The sequence below is a fragment of the Cynocephalus volans genome, chromosome 2 (assembly GCF_027409185.1).
Source record: "Cynocephalus volans isolate mCynVol1 chromosome 2, mCynVol1.pri, whole genome shotgun sequence".
NCBI classification, from domain to species: Eukaryota; Metazoa; Chordata; class Mammalia; order Dermoptera; family Cynocephalidae; genus Cynocephalus; species Cynocephalus volans.
Genome location: NC_084461.1, coordinates 185,295,012 through 185,309,764, shown reverse-complemented (window position 1 = coordinate 185,309,764; position 14,753 = coordinate 185,295,012).

Below are 14,753 nucleotides of genomic sequence, written 5' to 3'. Positions count from 1 at the left end.
TCCATAGTTTTACCTGTTCCGGAATGTCATAGCTTTGGGATCACACACTATGTAGCCTTTTCAGACTGACTTCTTTCACTTATACTGCTAGTATACGCCTAACGTTCTCCCGTGTCGTGTCACGGCTTGATGGCTCATCTCTTTTCATTACTGAATAATGCTCTGCTGTCTGGACGTGCCACCGTTCGTTTCTCCATCCACCTACTGAAGAGCCTCTTGGTTGCTTCCAGGTTTGGTTAATTGTGAATAAAGCTGCTGTAAGAGCCAGACACTTTCACCCACAGGTTTCCCTGTTCTCCTGGTGAGAAGGGCATTTCAAGCAGATGAAACAACGTGAAAGCTACATGACATAGCAGGGGCTGGCAGATTCAGGGGACAGCACTGCAGCACTGAGGTGAGAGGGGGCAGGAGGAGCATGATAAAACAGAACAGAAGTGGCTAGAATGGGGTCTTGTATTATTAAAATTGCGATAATGGTATTGGCTACCATTTACTGAGCACTTACTATGTGCTGGGGCCAGTGCTAAGTGTTTTCCATGCATGATCTCGTTTGATTTTCATAGCAACCCATAAGTAAGGGCTGAGAGTATCACCATTTTACAGATGAGGGCACAGAGGCTCAGAGAGGTGGAGAGACTTCCCAGAAGCCACACAGATTGTCAGTGGTGGATCCAGCTTTGAACTCAAGATAGCTGCTGTGGAAGCCCTGCTCTTAACCAGGACATTATACTGTCGCCTAAGGAGATTGATTTTAGCCTACAGTAAGGGTAGATATCAAAGGGTTGAAAACAAAAAGAGAGGGACAGCTTTATCCTTGAATTTCAAAAGAGTCCTCAGCTAGCTAGTCGAGGATGGGTTGGCGGCAGCAGGAGGGGAGACCAGGAGTCCAATTAGGAAGTGATTTCACGAGCCCGGGGAGGGGTGATTGGAGTCTAAACTATAGCACTGCTGTAGAGTTGGAGATGAGGGACAGAGCCCAGAGATATTTCAGAGAGAGGGGCTACAGGATGTGGTGGTCAATACAGGGAGGTAGTTGAGGGTGAGTCTGGGGTCTCTGGTTCACCAACTGGGGGGAGAAATGGAATGCAATTCATCTGGCGTGAACACTGTGTCTGCACTCCTGTATGTACCCAGCAGGTCCAGGTCACTCGTAAGTGTCCAAATTATACCCCACAGTTCTCAGAATGTTGATATATGAGATGATTGGACTGTTGTCAGTTTGATAATTATAGAAACTATAGTATTGTGAAAATATCCTAATTTTCTAAAAAGGTAGGGAGGTGTCTACTCTTCATATAGTGGTGGATTATATTATTGTTTGAAATAGCAGCTGCCCCTCCCTATGGGCTCCACCCTATAGCCCCGTCTGTCCATGCTCCACTGATAGCAGATTCGACCATGTGAATTGTTTTGGCCAATAGAGTGTGAGCCAAAGAAACATGATTTCCTTTTAGGAGAAGCCCTAAGAGTGACCACAGGGTCCTCCACTTTTCTCTTCTCTCTATCACAAGACTGGCATGTCCCCAAGAGGGGCTGCTCCTTCAGTCTGTATCCCCAGAATGAAGACTGATCTGCAGAAAAACTTCAGCCAGCCTTCAATGGACATGCAGTGTGAGCAGCACCTTTGCTGTTGTAAGCCACTGATGCAGTGTGAGCAGCACTTTTGCTGTTGTAAGCTACTGAGATCTGGGGGCTACATGTTACTGCAGCATAACTTAGCTTAAGCTGACAGATACAGTTACGAACAGCACCAATTTGAATTTAGAAAATAAAAGAGTGATCTCTGAAAGTCCATATGGGTTCACTGAGAACAAGTCAGACCTGTCGAATGCCTTTTACTTATTTGATAGGGTTACAAGAGTGATAGATCAGAGGAACTCTGTAGCTATAAGGATGTCTGACTTTCAGCAGGGCATTGACAGAAACTTCCAGGTTGTTTCTCATGAACAAGATGGAGACATGTGAGCTCAGGAAGAGCATGATTAAGTAGTTTCATGGCTGCTGGAGTGACAAAACAAGGAGAGTTGATTTAATGTGGCCAATGCCAGCCTGCAGCAAGGTCTGTAGTGGTAAGCCCTTGTAGTGGACTCTGCCCTTGTTTCATTCAGCTCGATATTCTTACTAACAACTTTTCACAAGGTCTTCAAAGTCAGGCTGATTACATTCAAAAGTGATGCAAAAGTGGGAAGAATAGTCTAATAAGCGGTGAAATATTTTTGGCAAGGCAGAACAAGATGAATTGTAACAGAGATCAAACAACAGCTTAAAAAAACCAGAAAGACTGGAAATAGAAGTCATGGATTTATAGCAGCATGTGTGAAAAAGACAGGACTTAGTTGACCATAATGTCAGTGTGAGCTATTATTAAGTGCCAGAATTCACTGAGCATTCACAACGTATCAGACACTGTGCTAAGTACTTCACACAATTACCTCATTGTACTCTTCACCATGACCCTGGTTATTTCATGCTGAGCTTTGCACAAGGGTTACATTCATTGAATCACCTATAGAAAAAACAAACATATAAATTTTTCCATAAAGAAACTCCCAGGAGCTAGGTTCCTCTCCGTCTGGAATGCAACGGCAGTGGTGTTTTCTATCACTTCTTTTTAAATGCTTTTAAGTGAAGGATTCAATTTAATTCAACAAATATTAATTGAACACCTACTATGTGCCAGACACTTTCGGATGCTGGGTATTGGTTGGTGACTAAGACAGATAGAGTCCCTTCCACCATGGAGTTGCCTGCTAGTGTAGAAGACACAAAAAAGTAAACCCCATAATTTCAGGTGGTGATATGTTCTATGAAGACCACAAAACAGGGTGATGGAATACAGATTTACTGGGGAAGGAGGGAGGGGCAATTAGACAGGAAGATCAGGGAAGGTATCCTGAGGAGGTGACATCTGAGCAGAGCCCTGAACCCTGAGAAGAATCTAGTCCTGGGTTTCAAGAAAGACATTTTCTCACACTCCACTTCCCCTTTGATTAGAAACCTAGGTGTGAAGAGGAACAGCAGAAACACTACCTCCTGAGCCCAGGCAAGCGGAGAGATTATAAGAAGCTTCCAGGTATCCAGCTGACTTCTAAGCAGAGGCTTCACCAGGGTGCCTCATCGTGCACAGAGTCCAGCAAATGTACAGAAAATAAGTCTGAAAAGGGAGTATTTTCCTTAGCTTGGGTTATTTTTGCAGCTATCGAGTTTCCTTGGATTTGAAGAAACCCTGGGAAATTATTTGCTTAACAAGAGCATTTGATATTTCTCAGTCTTTTTTTTTTTAACCTTCTTTCCCTTTGCTCTTATTTTTCTTCTCTTTATTTGGATTTTGAGCAAAAACTTCCTACCCACTGTGACATCTTCCTCACAAATGTCACCAAACTAAGTAGGCTAGAAAAACAGTAGTAGGAAATACAGGGAGTGGCTAGGAATCATGGTAAACAGCAGCCTGGGAACCTTCCAGAAGAAAGTAATATCAGCAACTCTGACCTCGGATCATGTCAACAAATTGCTCCAAAGTCAGGTTGGCCATTTAAGTGCCATGGAGGGTAGCCCCTTGCAAGACACCACTTTCTCCTTTAAGTCCCCCAGGATGGGGAGTGGCAATTCCACAGGCCTCACCTGTCATTTCCTTCAGGGAGCAAAGAAAGGGACACTCTTTGGGACCCCTCTTTTGTGAGGAGTTGGTAATAGAGCATTTTGTGTTCAGTAGTCACTTGGGGAACGGTGGCTGATCCAAAATTCACCCAGCAATACTAAACTTGACTTAGGTCTGAACTCATGAAAGATGGTGCTCTAAATTTCAAAGGATTAAAAGAAGCTCCTGGAAAGGGTAATTAAGCCCTTGAGCTTTTTATTTAAAGAAAAGAAAAAGAAAAAAAAAAGATGATTTTTGAACCAAAGAGCTGCAAAAAAAAGTCAAATGTGAAGGGAAGTGTGTCAAATATGCCTTTAGACATCTATTTGGGACAAAATATGAAAGGTAAAAGAAAAAAAGGTCTTTATCATTTGTCTGCTCTAAGAATTACGGCGAACCTTATTAAAGTAAGATAAATTTAGCTTATTAAAGTTTTATCGTTTTAGATCTTTGTTCAAGATGAACTTCCAATCAAATCCCCCCCTACTCTCCTTTTTAAAATATAGAATTGTTGATCCTGTGTCAAGTGGCTTGACTTCAGGTGCCCTTTTTTTGGCACCTATTCAATTACCCTTGGAAAATGAAGCCCTCCTGTCCTTCCTTCCTTCCATCCCCTGCAAGACTGATGCTACAGAGAGAATTCATTCATGTCCCTGTTCCAGCTGATATCTAGACTCCACTGTGTTGAGATCCCCTTCTTCTAGATGCTTCTATATGAAGGAAGAGCCCCTACTTTTCACCTTCCTTGTTTTTTCTCTATTGGTCAGGATAAATAATACCAGCTGCTGTAAGAAACAACCCCCACATCTCAGTGGCTTATCACTCGCCTGTCAGCCAAGCTCTGCTCCACACAATCATCCAGGGACCCAGGCTCCCACCACATTGTGGCTCCAACTTCTTTACACCATTGGAGTCATCTCCCTTCTGCCAGTGGATGGAAAATGGTTGCAAGGGAGGTTTCTAGGAGCCAAGACCAGTAGCAGTGCCTGTCAATTCTATTCATGTTCCAGTGGCCAGAACTCAATCACCTAACCAACCACAGACGAGTCTGCGGAATAGAGGACAGCACGTATGGTCCCCTAGAGGAAGAGAACTTACAAACTGCTGAACATTAGTGATGTTGCTATACTTTCTGCCCTGTTCCTCTTCTCTCTGGTATCACATCTCTGTTCTGGTTCATTTCTGCATTGGTGAATTTAGCTAAGGCCATTCAGGCTGCTGCAACAAATTACCATAAACTGGGTGGCTTCAACGACAAACATTTATTTCTCACATTTCTGGCAGATGCAGCATCTCACGAGGACCCACTTCCTGGTGGTAGATGGCCTCCTTTGCTGTGTCCTCACAGAGCTGCGAGTGAGAGGACGCTCCTGCCTTTTCACATAAGGGCGCTAATCCTATACGAGGGCTCCACCCTCATGACCTAACCACCTCCCAGAGGCCTCACCTCCTAACACCATCACATTGGGGTTTAGAACTTCAATAAAGGAATTTGGGGGAAGGGGACACAGACATTCAGCACATATCAGGCACCCACGTTTTTCCCTAGCAGGTAATCCTCACCTCTCCTACACTCGGTTTACCAACTTTCTGTTCCTTGGTTTAGAACAGCCTGCATGTCAGAAATGTTCTTTAAGTGAGAATCCATGTTCACTTTGGTTTGCTCCACAGAGGGATGTGTATGTGTCTGCATGTGTATGTGTGCAAAATATTCACCCAACCTGAGTGAAATATAAATAACATGGCTAATTTCAGAGACACATTCAAGAGACTGACACTGACAGTGACAATTTGAGATTCCATCTATCCATCCATCCATCTGTTTATCCACACGATAGTTAATGAGCCTCAAAAGCATGGTAGGAAGTACTGTGCAGAAAGAAACATGTACAAGGCACGCTCTCTGCCTTTGAGGAGTTTATAATCCCGGTGGGGAAATAAGAACTAAACACATGCAATGCTAGCAGAAATGCCAGGCCCGTGCATGTGGGGACAAGCAGGAGCCGCTCAGGAGCGGAGGTGGTGTGGGCCGGTCCCCACGCGCCCTCTGCTCCCTTCCTCTCTCCGCCCACGGATGCAGGATGCAGGGAGCCTTTCTGCAGGCAACGGCTTCTTCCCCAGCCCCCTCCACAAATGTCCTTCTTTTTCCTCCAGTTCTGCATAACTGGTCTCTTCTCCTTTTCCCATCCTTTATTCTTATCTGTGTTTCTCTTTTTATTCCTCCCTCTTTTCCCTGTGCCTCCCTTCCTGTTCTTCTCCGTGGAAAGAACACTGCAAGTGTGTGCTGGCCTCAGGGCCTTTGCACCTTCAGCTGGTTTCCTCGGCCAGGAATGCCTTTCCTCAGGTTCTTCACAGAGCTGGCTCCTTTTCATCATTCAGATTCAAGAGCCACCTCTGAAGGCACCTCCATGGCATGGCCTCCCACGCGAAGCACCTCCATCCTGGTTATTCTCCACCCCTTCACACCGCTGTGTTTGTACAGCATTTATAATTCCCTGAAATTACCTTGTTTAATTATTTTCTCTTCTCCCCACACCCTAGACTGGAAATTCCATAAAAATGGAGACCAAGTTTGACTTGTCCCATGCCTACGGTACATACAGTAGGTGCTCAATTAATAACTGCTGATGGAATGGAAGACAGACCACAGCTGCTCCAGGAAGCCCCTCTCCCCTTGTCTCAGTCTCTCAGGATGCGCCAGGGGCATCGCTGTACCCTGGCCCGCAGCACACCTGCCCTCCCTGAGTCTGGTATCCAGATCCGCCTTTCCTGGAGCCCCGGCCCCACGACAACGGCCTGGGACCCTCTCATTTGTTCCTCCCTCGAAACCCTTTGTCTTCACTTTCGGCAGAAAAACCACACGACCAGAATATTTGCCTGGACTTGTGTCATCCTTGAGCAATGAATAGAAATGGTATTTGTTTGTCATACTTTCTGGTGCACTCACCCTGGGGACATGGGAGGACAGTGGGCTCCTGATAACTATGCTCCCTCCCCTCGGTCTCTCTGAGCTACAGGGAAACAGCTCTGTGTTGGCTGAAGCTGCGGAAGACTTGCCCTCGCTCCTGAATGCCTTTCAGCTACTCTGGTCTCCCCCTGCTCTTACCTGGCTGGACTTTGTCTGACATTGTTGCTAATATGCACAGATGTCCTGGCTGCTGATTTATTCAAATGTAGCTCAGAACGACGGGTCAGTTAATGAGTTTTCACCGTAATGGCTCTTGAAAAGCCATAGCACTTTTTGGAAGACTCTTTTTTTTGTTTGTTTATTTCCAATATAACCACTTTTTCATTTCTAAACACACTAAATCAATAACTGATATTTTGGCGCTGGACATTCAGGCAGACATACTCACCAACTTCTGTGACATCATGGTTTCTAGTCAGAGAAAATCATTTGAAACTCATTTGGAGGGTGCACCAGATTGGGAAGAGCCCCAAACATTTTGGTTTGTTTAGATTCGCCAAGTGAGAGGCATGGGGAGGGGGCGGCTTCCATTCTCCTAGTCTGTTGTGCGTGGGCCCCGTTTCCACGTGTGTCAGGCACTGACTGTTGTGTTGGCTTTAAAGGTGTTTGTATTTAACTTTAAGTGTGGCTTGAGAGCACGACAACCATGAGCCCCTAAAAAGTTGGAAAATGGTAAAATGGTACAGAAAGATGACTGTGTTAAAGGGGATTTATTGTATCTCACTGGCATCTCCCGAAAATGGATTTCCTCACCCTCCTCCACAACCCACCACTCACTATCACAGCAGCTGGCAAACTTTTTCTATAAAAGGCCAGATTGCAAATATTCTAGCCTCTGCAGACTATGCGGTGTCTGTTGCAAGAGGAAAATATAATAACCATGGTCCCTAGGGCTGTCCTCTAGTACAATGCACTTCACCGATGATTCAAGCAGGGTTTGCAGAGGTTGAGGCTTGTTAGGGAACAGGATATTCCCACAGTGTCAAAATATCTTTCAGAGATTTCTGATGGGTGGCAAAGGGAAAGGTACCTTTAGAACAAGGAAGTGTGGTGGCTACCACCTCAACCAAGTGTTTGGCCTTAAAATGACCAATGGACCCTGTAAAAGTCCTGCAAAAGTGTTCATCCTAAATCTAATCCTGAGAAAGCAACCAGATCATGAGACACTCTACATAACGACCAGCCTGAACTCTTTAAAACTATCCATGTGGTGTGGGAAAGACAAAAAAAGACATGGGAGCCATCAGAGCAAAGGAGCTAAAGCAATGTGACTATTAAGAACTGTGAAGGTTCTGAAGTTTTACCTGGCGGGACGGCAAAGATGTAGCCTGCTGGTCTCATGGATGCTGGCAGAAGACACGAGACTCATGGGTCAGAGACAAAAGGCGTTACTACTCACAGCAATAGCAGTGGCCAGAGTATAAGCACTTTCTTGTGCTGGTTCCCTGAGTCCCAGTTCCCACAGGACCACTCAGAGAGGGGAGGTGACACCTGCACATGCAGTGGTTTGCACTACAAGGAGGAGCCCTGAGTTTAGGGAACTCAAATTTTTTTTTTTTTTAAAGATGACTTGGTGTTGTCAGCACCATGCTCACTCAGTGAGCTAACCAGCCATCCCTATATGGGATCCGAACCCACGGCCTTGGTGTTATCAGCACCACACTCTGCCAAGTGAGCCACGGGCAGCCCGGGAACTCAAATATTTTATAATGGATAATAGGCCTGCCTGATCTTTTCTCCAGAGGGCAAAATTAGTTTTACAATAGTGGACAGTAAGCATGCCTACACTTTGAGTTGGAGGGAGACACTATCTCTACCTTTCAAAGCTGTTCTCCATACAAACACCCTTGAAATGACAGTCTAGAACAGAGGGCAGCCAAGGCCTCTGTCTGCAAGATGTGAAAAAAAAAACGTGAGACCCATGGGTAATGTCCCCTAACAATGACTACTAAATGCAGTTAGTATTGGAGCCTGGGGTTGAATAAGAAAACAGCTTAAAGGACACTGTTAGGAAAATTGGGGACATTTGGATATGGAATAGAGAGTAGGTAATATCATTGTACCAATGTTAAATTCCTTCAGTGTGATTATGATATTGTGGTTCTGGAGATCATCTTGGGTCTTATAAGGTATTGCTGAAGGATTCGGGGGCTGAGGGTTATGACATCTACCACCAACTTTCAAATGGTTCAGCTAAACAAACAGATAACAAATAGTACACACACACACACACACACACACACACACACCCAGGGTAGAGAGAGGGAGAGGGAGGCTGAGCAAGACTGAGAGAGGTCAGATGCACCAACGTGATTACAATTGATATATCAAGGTGAAGGAGTTAGGGTTTTCGTTGTATTATTCTTTCAACTTTACAGAACAAAAATCCGGAGGGGACCTGGCTTCCCCAAGAACGCACAGTTGGCTCACAGCCAACCCTGGATTGGGGCAGCCTTCTCCTGACTTTAAGGACTGTGTTTTTACTACACTCTGTCACTGATTTTATCCCTGCCCTGGCTTAATTAAGTGCTCCGAGGACATAAGTAGGTTTTTTTGTTTACTCAAGCTTGGGAGAAGCTGGCAGAAAAGGCCTTTTCAGCTAAAAGTTCCTTAAAGCCCAAAGATGTGAAGCGGCAGGTTTGCAGCCAGGGAGAAGCCTCTCGGCTGTGGGTGTCTCTGCCCACAGCTGTGAAGTGAGGCTGTCAGCCCCATTCTGGAATGAGAAAGGGGGGTGGGGGGAGCTGCAGGAATTCCAGGCTGGGAGGTTGGGTGGCAGACCCTTAAAGCCGAGTTTTAATTATTTCACTGAAAGCATTGGGAATCCTGAGGCTGTCCCAGACACACGCATGCAAATGTCAGCAGAAAAATATATTCCCACATCAAAATGCACTTGCTTCTGCTGGTGAGGCAGGTGGTCAAGAGCTGGTTTTATGAGTGGATGTCCAGGGCACGGGCCTCAGGGTAGGAGCCAGCGGGCGGGCCCTGACCCCCAGGCAGACAGCTGCCCAGCAAAGACGGAGATGAAGGCTCAGGGCTAAAAACAAAGAGGTGAGTCACTGTTGCAGCTATGTGCAGGCAGCGACGTCTGTGGCTCACACTGGGGACTGAGCAAGGGCATTGTGGAAAAGTTCCTCAGGTGAGACCATGGAAAATACGATTCCCTGAGGCAGGGTGGGCACCCACTGGCCGAGCACCTCGGCTCAGCCGGGGATGCATGGTCCCCAGCATCATGGCTGTATGGCCACCGCTGGCCTTCCATTAAAAACCAATTTCTCTTGATCACATGCCCTGGTGGAAAAATCAAATAGTAGCTTTAAAGAGCTTGTGATTAAAAAGCCACCATCCCTCACTACCCTTTTCCTCCTCTGTTAAATCTTCCCACATTAAGTTCTTCTGCGGGCTCCTTTCAAACACTGTTGACTGTTATTTCTGGGTTCCCGAAATATAGACAATTTCCAGAGAGTTTCTATATAAAAGATAAAGATTTAGCTCATATGGCACCCTTCTCCTCTTTTCTTCTAAAAAGTACAAAGGGCCTTCTAAAAGTTCATGGAATAATACAAATCTCTCCGTGAACTTTTGGAAGTACCTTTCTATATATATACGCATATGTATGCATATGTGTGCATGTGCATATGTGTGTATATAGGGGTGTGTGTGTGTGATTAAAAATTGATTACCGTGTTACTGCACGTGGTGATTAAAGCAGGGGTCGGCTAAGCCCAGGGAATTTTTCCTGGCATTGTGCCGAGGGCTCAGCTCGTGCCTGGCACATCTAGAAGCATATCCTAGTTATGCTTATATGTAATCCTCATTTAATCCCTATGGTATCACCCCTGCCTTATGGATGGGGATGGTGAGGCACAGAGAGGGCAGGCAAATTGCCCAAATCACACAGCCGGGAAGTGTGCCCATAGCAGGATCCTTTCCTTTGATTGGGAGCTGCCACAGGAGGGTGAGCAGTATTACCAGCTGTGTCCATCACAGAGGTGGGAGAACCTGCACTCTGTGGGCCCTGTTGCTCTGCCCAGGAGTGCACCTTACTCTTGCTGGCAAGGATCCCCCATCTGGAATTTGAGGGAGAGAAACACATGCAGCTCTTGAAACACGAGCAGGTAGCTCTGATCTTTCCGCAGGTGCTGTATGTGCCCTGGGGGAAGGAGAGGTGCTTTTCTGTGGGTATGGATTTTGACTATGGCTCATGAGTAGGAGCACCTGCTTGCTCCAGAGAGGCCCCTGAAGGATAACAAGAAAGACTCTGCCTGAGAGTTTTAACACTTGCCCCTGCTGTGTGAGTTCAGGCAAAACACTTACCTACTCTGTGCCTCTGTTTTCTCTTCTCTAAGGGAGACATAACTCTCCATATTCTGCCAATTTTTCCATTTTGTGATGTCAACCGTTTGGGAACTATGAAGCAAGACAAGTTTGATTAAATGAGCAGCCAGTGACTTCTCCCCAGGAACTGTGTATCAGGTAAGTACAATCCCACAGACCTCACAGCATGGTGGGCACAGCCCACCGGGAAGTAGGGTACCGAGCCCTGACCTCGGGGTACTTCCAGCACAGTGGGTAAGAGCCGGAAGTGATCTGTGATCACCAGGTCGCATGTGCAGGAATTTTGTTTTCTTTCTTTCTTTTTTTTTTAAAGATGACCGGTAAGGGGATCTTAACCTTTGACTTGGTGTTGTCAGCACCACGCTCTCCCAAGTGAGCCACGGGCCGGCCCTAGGATTTTTGCTTTCAATTCAGCCTGGGCCTCTGGGGTCTTTGGCATGCTCCCCAGATGGGCCTGTTTGCTTTGGAGTTTTCTCTGCAGGTCACAGAAATGCCTTGTTGTCAGGCGCTGGGACCTAAGCCCTCCTGCCTCACCCATTTTACGAACAGCATTCCCCCATGTCCATCCTAGCAGCCTCCAGTCTGGCTTTCCACTTAGTAGCTGTGTGACCTCAGGCAAGCCCTATAACCTCTCTGAGCCTCCATGGCTCAATCTGCTTTATTTTAAAATGGAAACAGTATGCACCCATCTTGAGTGTCAGGATAGTGTACAGGGTTCAAGTGCAAGATGATGGGTGTGCAGAGACTTTTGTAAGCTGCCCATGAATGCACAGCTCTACTTGTATGAATGTTACTTCAATGCTGCTTGGAACAAGTGTTTAAGGCTTTCAATGAAAAAGACTTTTTCTCTCTGCGCCCTTCCCCTTGACCCTCTGGCCTTTCTCGCAGCATTGAGCTTCCTTCTCACAAAGCAGCCTAGGAAAACCCCCTGGTACTGGGATACTGGGTGAGGCCCCTAGGGCTTGAAGTCACCTTAGGTCACTTTTCTTTCTCCCAGTTATGTGCTAAGTAAAAGCAGGTGACTTCACAAACCCTTGGATGAAACTCTCCTTTGTCAGGCTGTGTGGTACAGGGTCTCCTTCTCTCTCCAACATGGGACACACCTTCAGGACCTCTTGTCAGGGGTACCCCAACATCCCTTTTCAATTAAATATATTCTTTCTCTGCCTGATTTCTCTCCGTCTCCAAACTGTCTTCTTTTTAATCCAACTTTGGAGGCAACTTGGATCAGATCATTTCTAAAACCCGCTTCAAAACCTCTGCAGATTCCCTTCCCCCAGCAGGTAAATTTCAAATCCCTCAGCACAGCATAAGGGTCTCTGTAGACCTGGTACCTGCCTTCTCCGTCCCTTCCTGCAGCACCTGGCCCAAAGTAGGCAGATCCTGAAACAATCCTTTTTTTGCTCTTCTGACCTCACATTTCAGAGGTTCAAGTCCCTTTTCCCCCTGAGACTGGTCAAGAGAGCCTCCCCACCCACCAAACTAGCCCCTAGCTCAGGCGAATTTATGGAAATTTGGCCTTTCCTCCCTACTCTGACATTTGCAGACCATCTGGCAGTGTGAGAAATAGAAGCTTCCACAGTACTGGCTTTCAGTCAATGGGCAGCCCCCAGCCTGCCGCGGTGGATCTGAATAGATCAGAGGTCACTGTCACTGGGGTCATCCATGTGGGCTGCTAAGTGGGTGTTTGACATTTGTAGCGCAGTCATGTTTTTCCTGCCACTTGGTGTATACACATCTCCAACGTTATTCTGCACAGGGCAATCCATTTCAGTGAAAGTTGTGTGTGGGTGCAGGGAAACTTCCAGAACCCAAGTGCAGAAAATTTGAGAACATGGCCCTCAAACATGGAAATCATGAGAAATCATATTTTACTGCAATATTTCAAGATGAATGCCAACAATTCAAGATGAACAAAATATCAAAAATTTTTAAAAAGTCAGGACAACCCTGCAGTTTCGAAACCCTGCCCCGCAAGCCTCACCCTCATTTCCGCCCTGTTTTCGGGTTGCTGCCAAAAGGCCCTTAATAGTTTCATGTCAAAGGCGTTTCTCCAGGGCAGCCACCCAGTGGAAGCAAACGCTCTCCTGGGGGACCTGGGTGGGTGAGCATTTGGGGAGAAGGTGAATATCAGTGTGCTGATGTTCTGGAAAGAACACTCTCCTTTTGTCCTGGGGATGTCAGCTGTTCAGCCACCCATTTCTGGTCAAGTAGCCCAAGGACTGAAGAAATCCTGTCTTGTCTAAGAATGGAGGCAAAATGAGTTTGTTGTCCTATTTTTTTTTTCTCCAGAATGTTCTAGATATTCATTCTGATTAATATCCGATTAATTCTGTTTGGGCAGCAGACTTCCCTTGTTCTTCCATGGTTGATATGCAAATGGATTGTAAATCCACCTGATAACCTCTGCAGGCTCTTCTGAAGTGTCCTTTGCCCCTGCTGTTCCCTCTACCTGGAATGCTAATTCTCTTTGGCTGTTCAGATCTCCTCTTAAAATGTCACCTCCTCCAAGAAGCCTTCCCTGCACACCCAAGCAGTTAACTGTCGCTCCGATTATTCTTGTTTGCAGCACCTTGTTCAGTTCCTTCAGTCTTCGTTTCCTGATGTACTGACATCTCCCTTGTCAGACTCGCACTCCAGGAGGGCAGGAGCCTGGTTGTCTTACTCATGAGGGTTCCGAGCTCTAACCAAGGCTGGGTGCACCGTGGGGACTTGACCAACCTTGATGGAATGAAAGTGCCCTCCGTTTGGGGGTGTCTGAAGAAGCAAACCCCGACACTCCCCTTCCCAGCCCTCCAGTCTTGGACCCTCACTGCTGGGAAGACAAAGAGTCAAATGGAACTAGTGTAGGGTCCGTACTTTCGCCCCTCCTCCTTCCTCCGCTCTCTTCCCAGTAATATTAGCTTCTTCCACATTCCCACTTTTCAAAGCAATCTGCCAGCACCCCTAGATCCCCTGCTTTGTGAAGGTGAGGCTGGATCCCCGGGTGTGGAGCGGGGTGCGTCTGTGTGGGAGGGAGCTGGAAATGCAAGGACAACTCCTCAGTCATCTGATGTGACAGTGATAAGAAAGGGAGGCAAGTGTCCTCCTCTTTTGGGAGGAAGGAAAAGAGGACAAAGGGGCAAGACGCTTGTCCTTAAGCAAGAACCTGTTTGGAAAAAATGCAGGAACAGCCAGAAGAGTAAAGGATACCAGGAAGTGCTTCTAATCGCTCCCTCGACTGCCCCCACCCCAGATTTCCACACAAAGCTTTCCACCCCAAATGTCCAACGGGTTGCCCTTGCCCGTCGGGATAACCGAGGCACAAGTGCGGTGGCAGGTGGCCCTTTAGGCCGTAAAGAAAGGGATTGGGCATTCTGGAGAAGCGAAGGAGAAGTCTTGAAGGCTCGTGGGCATTTAAACATCTTGTCCCCCACCCTGTCCCACCCTAGATTGTAAATGACAGAGCTTCAAAAATTGAGAAGTTTCTAAAGATGCTGTTATTGGGACTTCAAATGCGATGGAAAAACACCTCGAATAGCCCCACGAAACGTTATTATGATTGCGACCCGCATTACTTCGGATGACTCGGGGACCCCACAAGTCCCCCCGGGGCCCGCGCCCGGGGCGTTCATTGCGGGGACAGGGGACACACACACGCCTTGGCCGCGCGGTGCCCTGGGCGCAGGAGGGCCTCGGCGCCGGCCCGGGGCGGTTGCCCACCGGGGCGGGGAGAGGAAGGGGGAGGGGGAGGCGCCTAGAAAAGGAGGCGCGGGCCGGGGAGGTGCGGAGAGGGCCGGGCGGCGGGAGCGCCTCGGGGCTGGGCCGGCCGGC